The 6,271-nt window shown below is 30.3% G+C and overlaps 1 long non-coding RNA gene across 1 annotated transcript; it reads right to left on the bottom strand.

Moving 5' to 3' along the window:
* Positions 1-1,000: 1,000 nt before the first annotated feature.
* Positions 1,001-2,042, bottom strand: LOC108370225 (uncharacterized). The gene is made up of 2 exons (XR_001848610.1): positions 1,823-2,042; positions 1,001-1,783 (listed from the first exon to the last, which is right to left on the bottom strand). It is a non-coding gene; the product is annotated as an uncharacterized LOC108370225 (long non-coding RNA).
* Between the last annotated feature and the right edge of the window lie 4,229 nt (positions 2,043-6,271).

Here is a 6,271-nt window from a genome sequence, read left to right as displayed (position 1 = left end):
AATTTTTTACCTTTTTTACCATTTTCATTTCTGCAAATTTGCATATGTATGTATGTAATATTTTAACATTATATTTTCATAAGTCAAATTGTGTCTGTGTTTTTTATTACCTAATGAAGTAACCGAATTTTATGTTCAAATATTCAATATGCCTCGGTTCAAACCAGTCAGTTTTAAAAAGTTGGTTTTGTATTGATATGACAATTTTTTGTGATCATAAAGAGCCTGTCAGACGTGGCAATATTTCCGTGTTTCGCACGCAATTCGCTGTCAAATTGAGAAAGAGAAATTTCATTTCGATGTGTGAACAGCCAGAAAGATCTTTCTGTCACCCTTCGGATATCAGTTTCAGAAATAAAAGTTGCAAGGTGGGACTGCAACAGCAAGAGCGAAAATCGATTTCGGAAATATATTTCAACTTGCTCGTGCTGCACTAGCAATTTTTATTTCTTCTGCAAGTGCTGTCAAACTAATCGAGTGTTGCCGTGTGGCCCTGATCGTGAATTTGTGTAAAATGACAAAAAAATAGTGTTGAATTAAATATCAAAAATGCTTGAAATATATTATTTTGCTTAATATACTTAATCGTAAAATTTTGGTTTTCACGACAAATATGTTAATTATAACCTATATTTTCTCGCTTTTACAAGAGAAATAGCAAACAAACGACAACCCCACCGCCCATGGTTGCATTTTAGTATCGAGAAAGATTGCCAGAAACTCATTCGCTGTGTGAACAGCCAAAAAGCGATTTCAGAAATTTTTCCTGCAATTCGCCGTTCGGAAATAAAAACCTCTTTCGAAAGACACTTTCCATGCAAGGTGTGACTGCTCATGCAACTGATTTCTCAATTTGACAGCCTTTCCGAAATTTATTGCATCGAAATATATTGCCACGTCTGACACGCTCTTAAGAAAATTTTGAAAAAAAGTTGTACATGCACTTGCTTATATGAAAATTAACACATACATACCTTATATGACATTAAACTTACAAAAATGTAAATTTATTTATATTTAATTTACTTTAACTCTTTGTTTAGGGACAAATCAATTAAATTAGTATTCTATTTTTGCTGTCATAGTATTAAATATGGACTTGACGTCACCAGTGCATCCTTATAACTGATTACTCTAATACTATTATAGGTTATATAAAATATTTTTTTCTTTTTAAAACCCGCAGTTTTAATTGTTGCAGTGATTTTTCATGATCATTAAATTAATATAATTAAAGCGAATCATTAAAAAAAATTGTAGATATATTTGTGTACAATTGATTTTTGTTAAATGTAAGGAAATCCATGAACAGAAAAATGGGTGTGAAGATTAAAGGTAAATTTCATCTTAAAGCATAGTATACAGTTCTCAAAAGAAACAAAAGTTCAAGAAATTGAAAAGAAATTTTCTTCTATCAAATTTTCTTAAAACAGTTTACACTTCTCAAGAACAACTTAGAGCAAAAGCAAAGTATTTTTTTCAAGCAACAGAAAAAAAAAATGTCTTCAGATTTTCTCGACAGCTGTATACTAAGCTTTCACACAAAAAAATTGTTCAGATCAGAAAATAAATATTTGGATTTTAGTCATTTTTTCATTGTATCTTTGGGGAATTTTCATATCACCAAAGTAAAACTTTATATAGCTGGATAATTTGCGCTGTATTATTTTAGCAATATCAATGTTTGGTTTTAGTTTAGGTTATTGGCATAGAAATGGGGAATCAGGTGACGGAAACTGCATACAAAATACAAGAAAAGAATAAGTTAAGGTTAAGTTCACAACTAAGGTATTTTCCCAATCCGTAATCTTTCTTAAGTTACCTTTCTAAACTTGTTCTTCAGCGCAATTCACTTTAGAATTGTAAATTTTGTTTGGTTGTAGAGTGTTTTAATATTTTTTTTATATACATATAGCGATTTCGAGAGAGTGCTCTAAATTGTAATGATTTATTGCTTCATGGTCATGATTTAAAATCCCTTGCATGTTGCTAAAGTTCCAAAAATTTTAACTAAATTTCGAGCGTTTCAACCACAATATATATAAATTATTTCGATATGCAGTTAACAACTTTATAAAATTTTAGTAAAGTGCAAGTTTAAAGCGGCTAAAAAATCGCAGGGATTTATGTTCTTTTTTTTTTTTGCTGACGGCTTTTGCGGTTTTTTTTTTCTAATATATATAGCGAACTTTAGGAAAACTGCCGTTGACATTCTTCCACAAATTTATGTTTACATGGAAAAAGTGCGAAACCCCTTCAAAAAAAAAAAAAAAAAAAAAAAAAAAAAAAAAAAAAAAAAAAAAAAATTAAAAAAATTTTGGTTAAAAAACTCGAAATTTAGATAAAAAATTGTGGAATTTTTCAAAATTCTGTATAAAGTTTGAAAGTGTGTTTTATATGGTTTTTGTTAAAGCATGCACCATATTTTTATAAAAAAATCAAACAAATTTTAACTTGAAAAACATTGTAAATATTGAAAACCAAACACCATTAATCCACTTTTGACCGCCACTGTACATACATATGTATTTTGGACTTCATTGCAATTATTCATGCGCAGCTTATTGGTGTGTAAATAGTGAATATAAAAAAAAAAAAATATTTCGTATGGGTCATCCCAGCGACGACGCCCCTGCAGTTAAAAAAAGATACATACATTTAAATCTGTGAAAACAGTAAAGCAGGTTGATTTATTGCTTAGGAATCGATATTTATCGCTCCTGTGATAGAACAGAAACAAGTAACTTATTTTTCTTTGGGTAAATTGGAGAAAATTAAAGTTTTGTGCATCCTACCTGTCACGTTGGAGTGTCCTATATACGAATAACAATCTATAAANCAGTTAAAAAAAGATACATACATTTAAATCTGTGAAAACAGTAAAGCAGGTTGATTTATTGCTTAGAAATCGATATTTATCGCTCCTGTGATAGAACAGAAACAAGTAACTTATTTTTCTTTGGGTAAATTGGAGAAAATTAAAGTTTTGTGTATCCTACCTGTCACGTTGGAGTGTCCTATATACGAATAACAATCTATAAAGCCCACCTACACCACAATTATGACAAAGAAAATAAAGGTATTTATGAAGTTCTTTTCGGGATCCAATTTTTTTAAATTTCTTTAATTTTTATTTTCAAAATGTTCACAGAATTTTAAACTTCTCGGTATAGCATTTTGTATAAAAAAATCCCATAAAATTCCCAAATTCCCAGAGTGGCGCTTAAACCAGAGCCGTAACGGTTATCATCTTTTTAATAAAAAAGTCATAGTTTAACCAGTAACATTGGATTTATATTTTTCCGAACAAATCTAATCATTATTTATGAGTTTTATTTTTAGATCAAAAATAATCGTTGTTTTTGTATTTTTATTTTTTCGGTAAATTTTGTATCGTAATTTTTTGTGTTTATTTTTTTTTATTTTTTGATCCTATTATAACAGTTCTTTTTAAGATTTAATTCTTTAGATCACAGAAGATTTAAATCGGTCACAAAAAAGCAGTCTCCATCATAACGGTTAAAAATGTTCGATAAAAATAAAATCACAAAATAACGATTGAATTTGACTGAAAAATCGAACAATTACGATTTTGCAACTATCGAAAAATAAAGATTTTGTTATTTAAATGTTATCTTCGGTCTCTGGATTAAACTCGTCTCCGGCAGCTAATGTAAACTTTTTTTTAACCGAATGTGAGTTAACTCTCTGTAGTTAAAAAGGCGTTTAAGCGTTTTCATTTCATTAAGGCATTCGCATTCAAGTTCCTCAGTCAGAATATTTTTACAAGATTTAGAAAAAGCACATAAAATTGCCAAAAACTATTTTTATTATTATAATTTTTTCATTTCCTTGGCTAAAGCAACAATAATTTACAACTTAAACAAGCGAAAAAAGTATAACAAATCAATTAAGAAAAAAATATTAGAATTATAAAAATACAAATTTAGTAAATTGAGCATTTTAGCGCGTTATATGCCTATGAAAATTCGGTATTTGTTCAAGTACAGTGTGATTCGATAAACTGCAGTTAGCAGCGAAAAGATTACCTCTTTTGTCCGGAATTAAAAGCAAATACATAAATGCCTCCATTGGCCTGAGTTACGTTCTGTTCAAGATCTGAGTTTGCAAAAAAAATCCGAAAAGTATATATTGAAATATTTGTACAACAAATTATTCAAAAAATACACAGTTTGATAGCAGTGCTCAGGAAAAGGGTCCTTAAGGGTGCATCCCAGTAGAAAATTTCAGGAGTTAAAAACCGTCCTGAGAGCCAAGAGGCCTTCCACTCTACATTCCTTTCTTTCTTTTTTTTTTGTATGGAGTGGCACAAATTGAAGGGCTTCTTCTTTCGCTACCCATGGAAAGCCTTGCAGAAGGGCTTTTATAGGACGTGAGACTATTTAATTTGTTATGTCTATTACAAATTTTTTGCTTAACACTTTTATTTTTTAGGTACGTCTGGGAGACACTTTTATAACTTGCCCGAATAAATAACCCTTATTTATGTACTTCCCTAAGTACGAGTACCTCCACGCCCCATTATCTAAAGCTCAACTTTATAAGCTTTTCATGCTCTACTTGCTATTTTATCGACACTTCCACTCTTTAAGGTGGACTTCAAAAGCAAGTAAAAGCTCGCATCCCTGAGGGGGTTATTGGGACCCCAATTTACGCAAATTTTATACACCTACCTTACGAAAAAAATACTAATCAATTTAAAAAAAAAAATCGCTCAATAGCATACCATCGAGTGTGACCGGGGTATTATTTAATTTAATAAAAAAACTAACATATTATGGCCAACTCAAAGTCAAATCCATTAATCAAAAAGATAAATATACTTAATCGTAGAGGGAAAACATCTCCGCATATTTGTCGTGGGGAAGTGCTATGCTGAGAGTTATCATTATAGAAAAAAAGTGATAGCCATACAACTTTTAATGAATACCATTATTGAGCTTTAATGCGATTTAACGCAATATACCGATCCCACCTCCATCTATCGAGAAAAAGATTACCACAAAAGTTTTAGAAAAAAAACTTGACCGCTGCCCAAATTTTTTTTGTAAAACTATTTCTCCCTATATACCAGCTAACAAAATATATTCTGAATATGATTGAAATTTTATCACTAATACGAATTTAGCAAGTATGTCTGTAAATCTATTCTACCTATTACCTGGTGGTCTACTTTTTTTAAATTTATTTAATTTATTTAATTTATTAATTTAAAATTTTATCACTAATACGAATTTCGCAAGTATGTCTGTAAATCTATTCTACCTATTACCTGGTGGTCTACTTTTTTACGAATTACGAATATGTCATCTTGTGAGTCATAGAAGAGAATAGAACAAAAGATATAGTTTTTGCAAATATGTATATTGTCTCTGGCGCGACCCATCACTAAAATTTTTTACAGAAATATTTATTTTAATGTATCTAACCTAAATACCAGTTTTAAAAATACTTATCGCGACTTTAGCGCCACCTACCGGTTACAGTTTATACCCATCGAGATGACTCCACAAGCTCAAAACAAAATTCCATCAAAATCGGTCGAATGTACAGTGGAACTTTACAGCCTATCTCGAACGATTCGTCTGCAGAGGATATCGTCTCTGCCTGCAATTTTGTAAGTCTGTCGTTCGTCTTGTCTTTATGTCGATTACGTCGCAACCACCTCCATTAGGTTTCAACTGGCTAGAATGATATTGCCGAACTAATTTTTGAAGTATTTTTTAAAGCCCAGCTTATTCCAGCTAAACAGTTAGGAAAGTCCGAAATTTTCGCCTTTGATTTCAATGTACAGAATTCTGGAGAAATTTTAATCAAATATCTAACACATTTCACTGTTTCCTGAGACTTGAAAAAGAGGGTTGTAATAGAAACCGATGCTTTTAGAAAAAGTCTGAGCCACCCTAACGCCCCAAAATAATTTTTAATGAGGTTTATTACATTTTTTTTTTTATAAAAACGCCATTAAGAGTGATTTGGAGAGTTGCGCATTTCTCAACTGGCTAATAAAATAATCAACGTATTAAAAGTGATAAAATTTTTTAAGCAATTTTTAATAACTATGTTTTTGATGCAACTTAAACCACTCTCTTAAAGAATCATTGACAGACAGCTCATCGTTTTAATATTTTTTTTTTTGTTTTATTTATGCGTAATTCATTTCTATGTTTATTTTTTTCTTGAACAGAAATTTGTGAATTGAAAGTGAATTTTTTTTGAATTTTTTAAAAATTTGCTACCCTACTACGCT

The sequence above is a fragment of the Rhagoletis zephyria genome, unplaced genomic scaffold (assembly GCF_001687245.7).
Source record: "Rhagoletis zephyria isolate East Lansing unplaced genomic scaffold, Rhagoletis_zephyria_1.1 Rzeph_scaffold_04078, whole genome shotgun sequence".
Taxonomy (NCBI): Eukaryota; Metazoa; Arthropoda; class Insecta; order Diptera; family Tephritidae; genus Rhagoletis; species Rhagoletis zephyria.
The sequence above is the reverse complement of the archived record's forward strand: the minus strand, read 5'-3'. Positions and strand labels throughout refer to the sequence as shown.